Source organism: Pelodiscus sinensis, chromosome 5, assembly GCF_052426305.1.
Source record: "Pelodiscus sinensis isolate ZL-2025 chromosome 5, ASM5242630v1, whole genome shotgun sequence".
NCBI lineage: Eukaryota > Metazoa > Chordata > Testudines > Trionychidae > Pelodiscus > Pelodiscus sinensis.
This window is the reverse complement of record NC_143056.1, coordinates 55,454,850-55,466,975: the sequence shown is the minus strand read 5'-3', so window position 1 is coordinate 55,466,975 and position 12,126 is coordinate 55,454,850. Positions and strand designations below refer to the sequence as shown.

Genomic DNA, 12,126 nt, shown 5'->3' with positions numbered 1-12,126 from the left:
TAATACAAAAGACGCTGAAAAAGTGAACTGCTAGCCATCTCAAAATAGGCAGCCAAAATGAGTGGATTTTTTTTTATTTGGGGCCTAATGAAAACAATAATTCTGTTTTGTGAAAAATTTCAATAATTTTTGTTTTCCTCATTAGAAAGAAAGCAACATCTTTTGAAGTTTTTAAGTGAAAACCAAGCAAGAGACAAAACCTCTGTGCCCTTGGCAGCCAATTGCCCAGAGATTAAGACATTCACCTAGATTGTGGAAGGCCCACTGATTTGGACCTTGTTTTCCTACATCCCTAGCTTCTGGACTAGGAGCTATTCTGGGATCTCCTGCTCTGGCTTTGACTAGAAGTTCCAACCTGGACTTTGAGAATCATTCTCAGTAAAATTTTAATTCAAACCAGTATGTTGCTCTAAAATTTCAGAGTCAATGATTTACAACATTTTGCCATCAGATAGTATCATCAAAAAATTCTGGATCAGTTCTGCTTTTGACTTTAATCTCTGCTACAATTTTGTCATTTATAAACAAACATAAATACTCCCTTTCCCACAGAGGTGTTCTGAAAAGAAATCTATAAATGTTTAAGTACTCATACTATACTGATCTGAGCAAATGTTTTTCCACATGACTTTAATCTGGGATCAGGGATTAATTGTCCCTCTCTGCTTGATGCAGAGAAGGATTTTGAACTTGTATCTGCTATATTGCAGGTGTGTGCGCTAACCAATAGACTATCAGATAGTCTGGGGTTGAGGCTCAGTATTTTCATTTAAAGCTGTACAAATATTGGCACTTTGAGCATGTATCTTCCACATTTCAAGAGAATGCCTAGATGAACATCCATCAGCAGCACTACCATCCTACCCTTCTCCTCCTGGCATTTTGTGAATTTAGCTCTTTAAAAGTACCTGCAAACAATGTTTTGTTTGATCTCAAACTTTATTGACTTCCAAATTGTTTCAGAAATGTTTTTTTAAACTGCCAGTGAACTAAATATTCAGTTATTTGCCCAGCTCTAATCCTCATGCACACATACAAAGGGACCTAAGTAGGATTACTAGTTAGAGTTAGGAAAATCTGGACAAAAACCTTCCTATCTAACCCCCTTTTGGCAAAATCTAAATTTTCTGTGGGAAAATGAAAACAATGGGGTCCCCCTGGAAGGCTCTTGGCTGTTGCTCTTTCTTTTTACAGGCAGAAAGTGCAATGGAAAGTTAATTCCATACATGTATTAAAGGTTGAATCTTCCTAACTACTTTTGAAATATCTGTTACATGGTCATTTATTTGGAAAGAAATAAGCAAATTAAAACAAAAAGGTAATGAAGTTTGCCTACTATTCATAACTGTAGAAACCCTGGCATGTCTCTTTCTGATCGAAGTACATCAATAGCAGTAATTAATACAATGGGATCTGAAATGTATTTTGTACATGGCAAGAGAATACATGTTTGATACAATCAAAGCTATGTTCTCCTGGAGATCTGAAGCACTGATGATTTTCCCTTTCACTTCTACTTCCATGACATGCCTTCTCTTAATTATTGCATCTACCATTGAGCACTACTAATGTCAAGGATATGTTGGTGACATTGCCGTAAAACCTTCCTGGAACTCAGCCAAACAGAGTGTTACAGAGTGCTAAAGGATCTTTGCAAAAGGATCTAGATTTGTTCCCTTTGGTTCTTTGCCTCTCTGTCAGCCTTAGGTAGAAATGAGATCATTTTTACAACTCTGAACTGAAATGGATTTGCCAAAATCATCATCAGAGTTCACTGGGTCTGCTCCTGTGAGTAAAGATACATCACCCATGTTTGCCAGGGTGCCTTTAAGTTATTCTTCCTTTTCTTTTACTTTCTTCTTTACTGTTCTACTTTTTCTTTCATGTTTTATTTTCCTTGCCTTTTTTCTTTTACATTTCTGTGTTTTGTTATTTAATACTCACCTTTCCTCATTGTTTATATCCTCCTATTACTCTCTCTCTCTCGTAAGATTTCATTGTCCTTTCGCTGGTTTCTTTCCTTTAGGGTTGCACATATTTGTTTTTTTCCCCTCTATTTTCTTCCTTCATCTCCCCTCTCTCCATTACTATCACCTCACTTTATTTGACTGAATTTCCCTTTGTAGTTATACAAGCGCATATATGACTTCATACCAACATAATTGACAGGGACAAGCTACCTCTGCGTCCTCTGTTCAGGGTCTATGAAAGTAATTGCAACCCCTTAGAGCAAGCCGGGACAATCCTAACTACCTGACTTGTTGCAATAGTCCGTACTTGCTATCGCAGGGTCACAGTGTGATGACAGTTCAGGTCTGCCCCACTAAGCCCTAATCCACCCTCTGCTTTCTCCGGCTCATATTTCCTGCACTTCCACTCTAATAACATTCCTATGAGGGTGTTGTGAAGATGGCATAGAGCTGGCTATGCCAACATCAGGGGTGTTCTGCATGGGGGTATTCCTCAGGAGACTTTTAGCTTTCCTAAGCAGTAAAAAGGGCTTTAATGCAAGATAATCTGCCCAGAGAATTTTAGTGGCTTACCCAAGGGCACATAGGATTTCTGCTTTGGAGCTAGATAAAGACTCCTGACTCCGAGTTCCATACCTTAACTAGAGGGCCACTCTTTGGATAGCATCAGATAACCAACAGAATTCCCTCCTACAAGACGTCAGATTGTGCTTGTGGCAGAGGTTATGCATCATCTTGTTGGAGCTGAATGCCCACGCAGTAATCCTGCAGCCTGCACTGACCCCAATTTGGCTGAATGAAGGGTTGATGCTGAGTGATGTGAAGCACTTCTGGCTGAGGAACTATGAAGAACTCTGCTGAATTTCCATCTTGGTTATGTTCTTGAATGACATTGTGACAGAATAGGACTAACACTGCAATCTCCCGCAATGCATGCAGAATTCTGCCACTGAATAACTTTGTGGTGTTGTAATAACCCTAATTTTTTTCTGTATATCCACTTCGGGTGGAAGATGTACGTTGGCATGAATAGACTCTGAATTTATGGATTTAATAGGTGAAATGAGTTGGGGCACCATTTCTTTGAATGTGCCAGCCATATTAGCTAAAATCTTTTTTTGGCTGTTATTAAATCTTAAGCCCTAATTTTAATTGACTTGCCACTAAGGTCTTAAATCCATAGACAGTGAGTTCTAGAGAAACCAGGTTAGAGAGGGAAGCAGGAAGTGAGTTGGCAGGATGCCAGGGGAGCCAATGAAAACAGAAGCAGCCGCCATTCCTGAAATGAGGAAGGCCTCCTGGAAAGACATGTAAGAAATTAGGGAGCCAGGCATGGAGAATCCAGTGACATCCATACTGAGGGAAGGACTAAGTCTTAAAACTACAGATAGATGAGGAGAATAGAGAATGTTCAGTCAGATGCACTCAGATTTATTCTTTATTTGTGAGTTTGTTGGCCTTCTCTGTGCTGTGCACATCTAACTTCCTCATTATACTGTAATTTTCCGAGATGAATCCCAGGGAAGCAATTATTTGTGTTTTTAATCCAGTTCTCACTTGCTCAGTAACACTCAGCAATTTTACCAAATGTGGGTGTTTTACATAAAAATCACCCTTTTAAGAACATGATCTGATTCCTGTGTCCTAGAAGGTGGGAGGTTCTGTGTGCACATGTCTAAGGTTAAATCAACACTGCCACATTATTATGGTACAAATTTCTGGCTCAGTGTGAAAAAACACTGCCACCTTATCCAGCAAAGTAAGTTACAATGCTGTAAAATGTCAGTGTAAATGGTCTCCCATGCTCCCAGTACTGTTAGCCCTCCCCTTGCTCTCTGTGAACCACCACCAAAAAGGGAGTAGCTATCTCTCAGCACTCCTTCCACAGCTACCCTTTTACTTGAAAGTGTTGCAGTGGCTGTGCTTTAATTTTAGAAATGTAGACGAAGCCTATGACTGCCCAGTCATACTAAGAGAAATTAAAGTTCCATTTTCATCTTCTCAGCAGCCAGGTTTCAATCTCTCTTCAGAGGAAGGAATAAAAGACATTCAGGGTAGCTCACAAGAAGGAATTCCCAAGTACATCTTCTTTGGTTCTCAAAAGATGTTTTGCATTTGGATGGTGGCAGCAATACCAATCTAAGGCCAGGGAATCTGTAACTTGGGGGAGTTTTAACAAGTCTTTAGGGGCCAGATATTTAAAGTCTTTTGCAGCCCCCACATTCTGCACTCAAAGTGCAAGAGTGCAGAAACAGCCTTGATGGTTTATTACAAGGCATAAACAATATATAAAAATGAATATATAAAAAACAGTAACTTAACAGAGACATGTCCACATTTATAGCATTTAGCTTTTCTTACTTTGCCTCTCCTGTTTTAAAACTAGGGACGTTATCATGAAAACAATGTTTTTCCTTTAGAGTTCATCTGCTCCTGCTGTCTAATCCCCTCATTAAGTCATGGGCCTGTTTGTGACATCACATTAGTTGCTTTGGAAATAGTGATTTTTTTATACCCCTTTGTAGGATCACACTCACTCAAGTTGCATAAAGGGGAAATAAGGGTTTTTTGCAGGGTCCTTGTGATATTCGACTTACTTGTATGTTCATGCTTCAGTGAATTCCTGGATCAGAGTGACTTCATTAAAAGGCTGCAGACATCTCTTTCTTAAGGTAAGCCTTCTTTTGATTTGATCCACATGGGCAAACAAACTTGTGCAGAGGTCCCCTGAAACCAACAAGATCCTGTAGCGACCAAGGCCCCCCTCACACAGATCATTTTGGAGAATCTGACCTGTTTTTAACTCACCACAGTTACCCCATTCTCACTCTTTGGAAGGATGTTCTAGAGCAGAAGTTCTCAAACTCTGGGTCAGGATTCCAAGGTGGGTCCCAATCCTGTTTTAATGGAGTCACCAGGGCTAGCTTAGACTGGTAGGGGTCAACGCCAAAGCCCAAGGGTTTTAGTCCTGGGCAGAGAGGCTTAGGTGACATCAGTTTCGGGGGGAGGGGGGATAAAATCCATTGAATAATTGGGAGATGCTTGCATATTACAGTAATAAATACTACATTAGTACCTAGGTAGATAGTTACTAACTCTGCCATAGAATCCAGCCATTTGCAAGTGTAGAACTGTCACTTAAAATACAATGCCTAGCCTTGCATTAAAGGTCTCAAGTGGTAGAGGCATCCATCATTTTCTTTGGGAGACAGTTTCTCAATTGGATTGATTTGTGCAGCAATCTTTAAAATTCGTCCTGTTGTTTATTTACTCAGTTTATTACATTTCACCCAGTGCTTGTTGTTATGGAATTACTGCACCCGCTCAACCAAATAGTCTTTCAGTCAGAGACCATCAAGTAGCCCGAAGGAGTTAGGAGTTCAACACCTACTGAATTTCAGTGGATTTAGATGCCTAACTCCCTTAGTAGTCTTTGAAAATGCCAGGGTAAAGGAACACACATAAGATCTACAGAGATACATAATTAAAAGCCAGAGTAAATTCATTCATTAATCACAGTTATACCATATTCAGTTACGTCATTGTAAATAAATGTGTCTCAGTAGTTAGTGTTTAAGCCTTTTAGTTACTTCTAGATGGTTCTTGTTCCTCCTCCCCTTTAATCTTGTGATAACACATTGCTTTTAGGGCCCGATTCCTATCTCAACCAAGCTATTGGGAGTCTTTTCACTGATTTCAATGGGCTTTGGATCAACCCCTTAGTCTTTTTTACAAGTACATTAATAATTGTTGTTGCTGTTATTTTAATTCCCTCGAATTAATCTTTCTGGTATTTGGTATTCCCAGAACTGAATTTAGTATTCCAGGGATAGTCAATTCATTTTGTGTTGAAGGCAGTTCCACTATTCTGTTTCTCTTGTCATAGTGTCTTCAGGTGCTGCTTGTCTGATTATCAATGCCTGAGAAAGGTGATAAATCTGATGGAAGGTAAGAACTCCTTGTTTTGTTTCTAGGGGCCCAGATCCACAAAGGGACTTGGGCTTTGTCATGCTGACATGTAACTTTGCAGTGCCTGAAAAATTACTGGTGTGATCTGGTAGGCACATGGGCTTCCAGTGATAATGCCGGGGCTCAGATAGGTGCCTTAGTATGCACTCAACAAATCCCAGCATTCTAGGTGAGTCTCTGTGACGTAGTGGGGGTACTTGCTGGGCTGTGGTGACCTCTGCTGTCTGGAGCAAGACCCAGCAGGGAAAACCTCACTAGGCCAAGGTAATGCCAAACTTGTTGAACCAGTGGCCAGACACCCCCCATGGAGAGGAACAAAGGAAGGTGAATGCTGCCCTGGCTGTGGGGCAGGGCTGGAAGGGAGTGAGTTGGTGGCTGGCTGTCTGTGAGGATGGAGGAGACAGCCTAGGGAGAGGAGCTGGAGGTTAGGGGCCCAGTCTCCCCCCAACTCAAGGGGGCCTGAGGCATCCTAGCCCAGTTCTGTGACCAGACTACATCTGTGCTATGCTGTATCCTGGAGAGGCAATAAACTTCCTCTGTTCCACCGGCTGGTGCAGTCTGTTTGTGCCATTTCGGGGTGCAGGAGACGGGGAACCCCCAACGCGCCGTCACAGTCTCCCTAAGGTAGTCAATGCCAATGAGAGGAATGTACTCTAAGCCCTGCCCTCCAGGGAGATGAGATGTGCCTCAGTCTGGGTGACAGGGAGTTGTCTATCTCTGTGGTCCACAAACCCAGAAAATAGGTATTTGGCCATTCAGCATGCCTCTGGCCCTGCAGATGCTGCCTAACTCCACACTCAATGACTGGAGGGTGGGAGTAGGGAAGATAGAGGAGGAATTAAAACTGCCCAGGCTGCCTTATGTGGCATTTCCTGCTTCCGTGTTGTCAATTTGACAACCTTAATGTTCCTGTAATGTAGTTATTTGTGTGTAATTTTATTATTTATATTGTAGTAGTAACGCATATACCTCAGGACCCCTTTGTGCTTACATACTGTTCAGACACCTAGAAAATGAGGGTATGTCTACACTACAAAGTTAATTCGAACTAACGGACGTTAGTTCGAATTAACTTTGATAGGCACTACACTAGCGCTCCGCTAGTTCGAACTTAATTCGAACTAGCGGAGCGCTTAGTTCGAACTAGGTAAACCTCATTCTACGAGGACTAAGCCTAGTTCGAACTTACTAGTTCGAATTAAGGGGTGTGTAGCCCCTTAATTCAAACTAGTGGGAGGCTAGCCCTCCCCAGCTTTCCCTGGTGGCCACTCTGGCCAACACCAGGGAAACTCTATTGCCCCCCTCCCGGCCCCGGACCCCTTAAAGGGGCACGGGCTGGCTACGGTGCTCGTGCCAGGTGCAAGCCTGCCAGCACCCAGCTAGCAGACCCTGCACCTGCCACGGATCGAGCCAGCCACCCGATGCCCCCCAGCCCTCCCCCTCTTCCTGGAACCAGGCTGGCGGCTCCCGGGAGCTTGCCCGGGACCGCAAGAGGCGGGCACCCGCCTGGTCTAGTGCGGACATCGTGGCCCTCGTCCACGACCTCCGCACTAAGCACAGGAAAGTGGCCGGCTAGGGCAGGAGAGCTGCCAGCCTGGCCACCCAGGAGCAGGTGTGCATGAAAATCAAGGTGGTCCACTGAGACCCCCGACCCTGAGCCCTGAGCTTACAATGGCCGTACTGGGTCAGACCAAAGGTCCATCTAGCCCAGTAGCCTGTCTGCCGACAGCGGCCAACCCTAGGGACCCTGGAGGGGATGGACCGAAGACAGCGACCAAGCCATTTGATTCCATTTTTGAACACAATTGTCCTTTATTTTGTACATCAAGAAAAGGAGCTAGGGAAGGGTAAGTGGAAGGAGGTGAGGGAGGAATGGGGTACGAGCCCCCGATGGGGAGGACTGGGCTGGCTCTACGGGCTTCTGGGGGTGGAAGCTCTCCTGCAGCCCCCCAATTGCTCCCTCTCCCCAGATGGCAGCCTGCGGCAAGTGCAGCTGGGCTGATGGCCGAGTGCTGTGATGTGCCCAGTGTGGGCACTCAGGGCACTCCAAGCCAGGACTGCTTTGCAAGCGGGGCACCCCTGAGAACTGTCTGTCCGGGGTAGGGGTTGGGTCCCTTTAAGCACAGCCCTTGGCTAGCCTGAGGCAGAAGCTCCACGCTCTAAGTCCTCATCTGATGCCCTGCCGGCACTGCTTGCGGCCATCCTTAACCCCGGTTCAGGGTCCTTAATGTGGACATGCTAGTTCGAATTAGCAAAACGCTAATTCGAACTAGTTTTTTAGTCTGGATGCGTTAGTTCGAATTAGCTTAGTTCAAATTAACTAATTCGAACTAAGTTAGTTCGAATCAGCGCTGTAGTGTAGACATACCCTGAATCTCTAATGCAAACCATGTTCTATCTACAATAAAAGACGTAACATGTGGGTGAGATGTGCAAGTAGGAAATAAGAGGTGGAAATAAGAATGATAATGGTATGTGTCCGTACAGACTAGATGGGTGCATAATCCGTAGCTGTGTACGCCAATCAGTAGTAGTATAACACTATTTCTTTCCAGTGTTCACATTCAACTTACAAGGCAGGCTGCAGTTTTTCAATGTAGCCATAACGGAGTAGGTATGTTTTATGTCTGTTTACAGGAAATATTTATAATTGGAGGCATCGTCAATTATGATAAATTTAAAATATCAATTTCTTGGTCAAATAAATCTGTTCTGCTTGAAGCCATTCCACTGTGTATAAATAGTCATACAACACTAGAACTAGAAGGGACCTCGACAGGTCATCGAGTCCAGTCCCCTGCCCTCACTGCAGGATCAAGCACTGTCTAGATAGTTAAATAAATAGGGTCCTAAACTTGGATTCCTCCCTATCTATTCCCCCCACCCCCAGTGTGTTCCTTACTCACCAATTTTGAATCACTCATATTCTTTCTTTAGAATAGTGATTATTCAGGTATTTTATACGAAGTGGAACAGCTTCAGTAGGAGAGTTTGGGACCTACTGGCCCTGTATTACCCTACAGCACAATGATTAGGGTAGTCATCTGGAGTGGAGAAGAGCCAAAAGCAAGTCTCTGGACCAATAACTCTTTATTCAAAGGGATATGATTTCAATTAAAGAGACAGAGGGACATGCTCTAGAATACCCCACTAGTTAGGTATTCTCTTACCACATGGGATGTTATGTTTGTGGTATCAGAGCTGTCCCTTGAGTATGGTGAGTTGGGATAACCTCTCAAAGCCCCACATTTTGGGAGACCCCTTGCTTTGATGAACTAATGAGAAAGCAGGTGGAAAGGTGAGGCAGGAGGTAAGCAAAACTCTTACCAGAACCTCTCCCTCCACACCAGTGCCTCTGCCCCACCAATCAGCATTTTCCCCTCCCTCTCAGTGCTTACACCTGCTGTGAATTAGCTGTTTTACAGATCTGGAAGTGCTAGGGGAGAGTGTAGGAGGAGCAAAGGAGCAGCACACTCAAGGGAGGTGTTGGAACTAGGCAGGGAAGGGGCAGAGTAGCGGTGGGAAGAAGCAGGGTGGGGAGGCTTTGGGTAAAGGATGGAGGGGGGGTGGGACTTGAGCAGAGCCAAGGGGAGCACCGCCCAGCAGATTAGAAACTTGGCAACCCGTGTCCTGAGCTCCACACCCCTGTAGGGATGGCTCTAGAACATGATATACACAGAGAAGTTAGATAAAAACAAATTCTCTTGCTGGAAGGTTGCAATGTAACACTATTTTATCTCAGAATTCAGAACCCTACCATACACAAGAATCCCAATACAGGGAGAGGCAAAGCAGTCTGCTCCCTAAAGCAGAAACACATCTTTCTCCACCTTGCTCTAGGCTTGCTGACTATATTTCGACTGAGGCTACACTCAAACTGCATGCTTCTGAAGAGCTCCTTAGCGTTCAAGTAGGACAGAAAAAAGTCCTGAGAATTATAAGTGATGACTTACACTTTTAATATGGTTTTCGGTTCACCACCTGGAAGATCTAAATTCAAATCCCTGCTCCACATTAGACAGAAGGGGAAAATAATTTAAAACAAACCATTTCATTTTGAGCTAAATCTTTAGTCTGTCTCAAAAGAAAACTTTTGTTTGTTTGTTTTTTGAGTCAAAAATTTTCAAAAGTTTCCGTTTCACTCAACTCAATTTTTCTGGATGACTGGGAATTGATAGCAAACCAAAAAATCAGTTATTCTTCCAGCTCTCAATGCAAGGTTTTAGAGTGGAGCAAGAGAGTCACTAAGATTGGAAATGGCCATTTGTAAGGAAGAGTTGATGCTCCCTAAACAGTAGAAGCAACTTCCCCAATAATTTATTTGTATTGCTTTGAAACTATGTCCTCTCTCAACCATGCAATGGAGAGGTGGGAAGAAGGAACAAAACTGAGCTAAACTAGGCCACCCAGGAAGTGCCTCTACGCACCTCAGCAAAAACACTTTCCCAAAAATTCAGTCCAGTTTTAAAATTGGTTGGAGGGCTAGAATAGACAAATCAGAGTGTGTGTGTGTTTCTTTATAGCAACTTTAATTAAATCTCCTGAAAGCAGATTTAACTACACTGATGACTGGAGTTGTGTGCGTGCAATGGTTCCAACTGGTTTGAATTTGGGGGACTACATTCCCCTCAGACAACTGCTGAAAGATGCAGTCCAGATGAAGTTTTTCTTGGCAGCTGGCAAAAGATGAAAGGAATGACTTTGAGTGAAGGTAGGCGAGGAAAGGTATATGGGATTGGTGATGGAAGAAGGGAGAGCTGGACAGCTTCTAAAATAAAATAAATCTATCAAACAAAAATGACTTGTGAGAGCAGAAAGACAGTAAAAGGAGAGAGAGACTCCTTTCCTGCATCATAATTGTTATTTCTGGAAATTTAGTAATATCTGTATCTGAATACTTAGGCCAGGATTTTCAAAACTGGGTCCCTAAAGTTGAGTTCTGAATCTAATGTTGTGTGTGTAAATATGGATGTATGAACCATGTTTTGAAATTTTGGCCTTAGCATTTACATAAGTACCTCTTCATCCAAGAATGGAGTGTGAACAAATACTTTGCAGAATTAAGGCCCTAAATGGCACCTACAGAAGTTACTGCTCTGTAAATCAGGTCACTATGCTTTCAGAAAGGGGCATTCATTTTGTATCAATTCAGGGGCATTCATTTTGTATCAATTGTCCATTATTTTGTATCAATTCAGTACCAAGCAAGGTTTATAATATTACCTTGGGCTCAGAAAAAGGTGATCTAAATCTTATGTTTTTGCTATCTATGATTAGCATAGAAAGAAAAATGTCATTAAAATACTTGTCACTAATCCAGATTATTTTGTGGTGTTTCAGTGAACGCTTTCAGACAGGCTGCTGCTATCTGATGTGGGGCTTGCTCTGGCTGTTCGTACTGGTCTTTTTTGCCTGGCCTTTAAGCATGGCTTTGGCAGGCCTCTATGGATTTGTCTCCCCTTTCATTACATTGGTGGGACTTGATGACGTTAGCGACGCCCTGCTGCAAGGAGTAAACGTGGGGAGACAGTGTGCTCAGAACGTCAGAAATGGCAAGCCCATGTGTTGAAGATGGCTCTCTGCCTGGCAAAGATTCCACTGCTCCCTCCATCAAATGTCATATCAAACCATTGCCTTCATGTGTGAGCCTCTTGTTTTTACTCTCTGAATTAAAGAGTTTTTATTTCAACGTAAAAGGCATTTGGCAATTTTTTCCCTCTGCATTTAATAATCTATGAAGGACACTGATTTAATACGACTGTTTCATAAGCTTACAGCAGGGGTTGTGATCTTTCATATCTATACAATGAGTAATGCTGACAGCCTTATCTCTGGAAATGCACAGTCTGAACTATTGACTGGGAGAGAGGACAGGGTCAGGACACTGTGGCCAGTCTGTGCATTAAGATGGTGTCTCTGTGGACTGAGGAATGGCTCAGTCTCACTGGAAACTAAACAGCCTCTATCCAACTAAAACTGCTTGTGCTCGTTAATTGGTGAAAAGGCATGGTCAGATACTTCACCCTGGGTAGAACTTGTTAGAATCCCCACTAGTGGTCAGGAGGAGAGGACTGAGTGCATCGGCAAGCAAGCAGAACATGACAAAGCATAAGCCAGGATGCCATCTTGGCAGCGCAGGCATGGTTTTTGTTTTTCAAGATTAGTTTCACCAACTTTGAGAGGTTCC

The 12,126-nt window shown here is 43.2% G+C and overlaps 1 long non-coding RNA gene across 1 annotated transcript; it reads left to right on the top strand.

Annotated features, from left to right (window-relative positions):
* The first annotated feature begins 4,161 nt into the window (after positions 1 to 4,161).
* LOC112545826 (uncharacterized) lies at positions 4,162 to 11,635 on the top strand. Its single transcript, XR_003089373.3, has 3 exons — positions 4,162 to 4,642; positions 5,857 to 5,918; positions 11,280 to 11,635. It is a non-coding gene; the product is annotated as an uncharacterized LOC112545826 (long non-coding RNA).
* Positions 11,636 to 12,126: the final 491 nt, after the last annotated feature.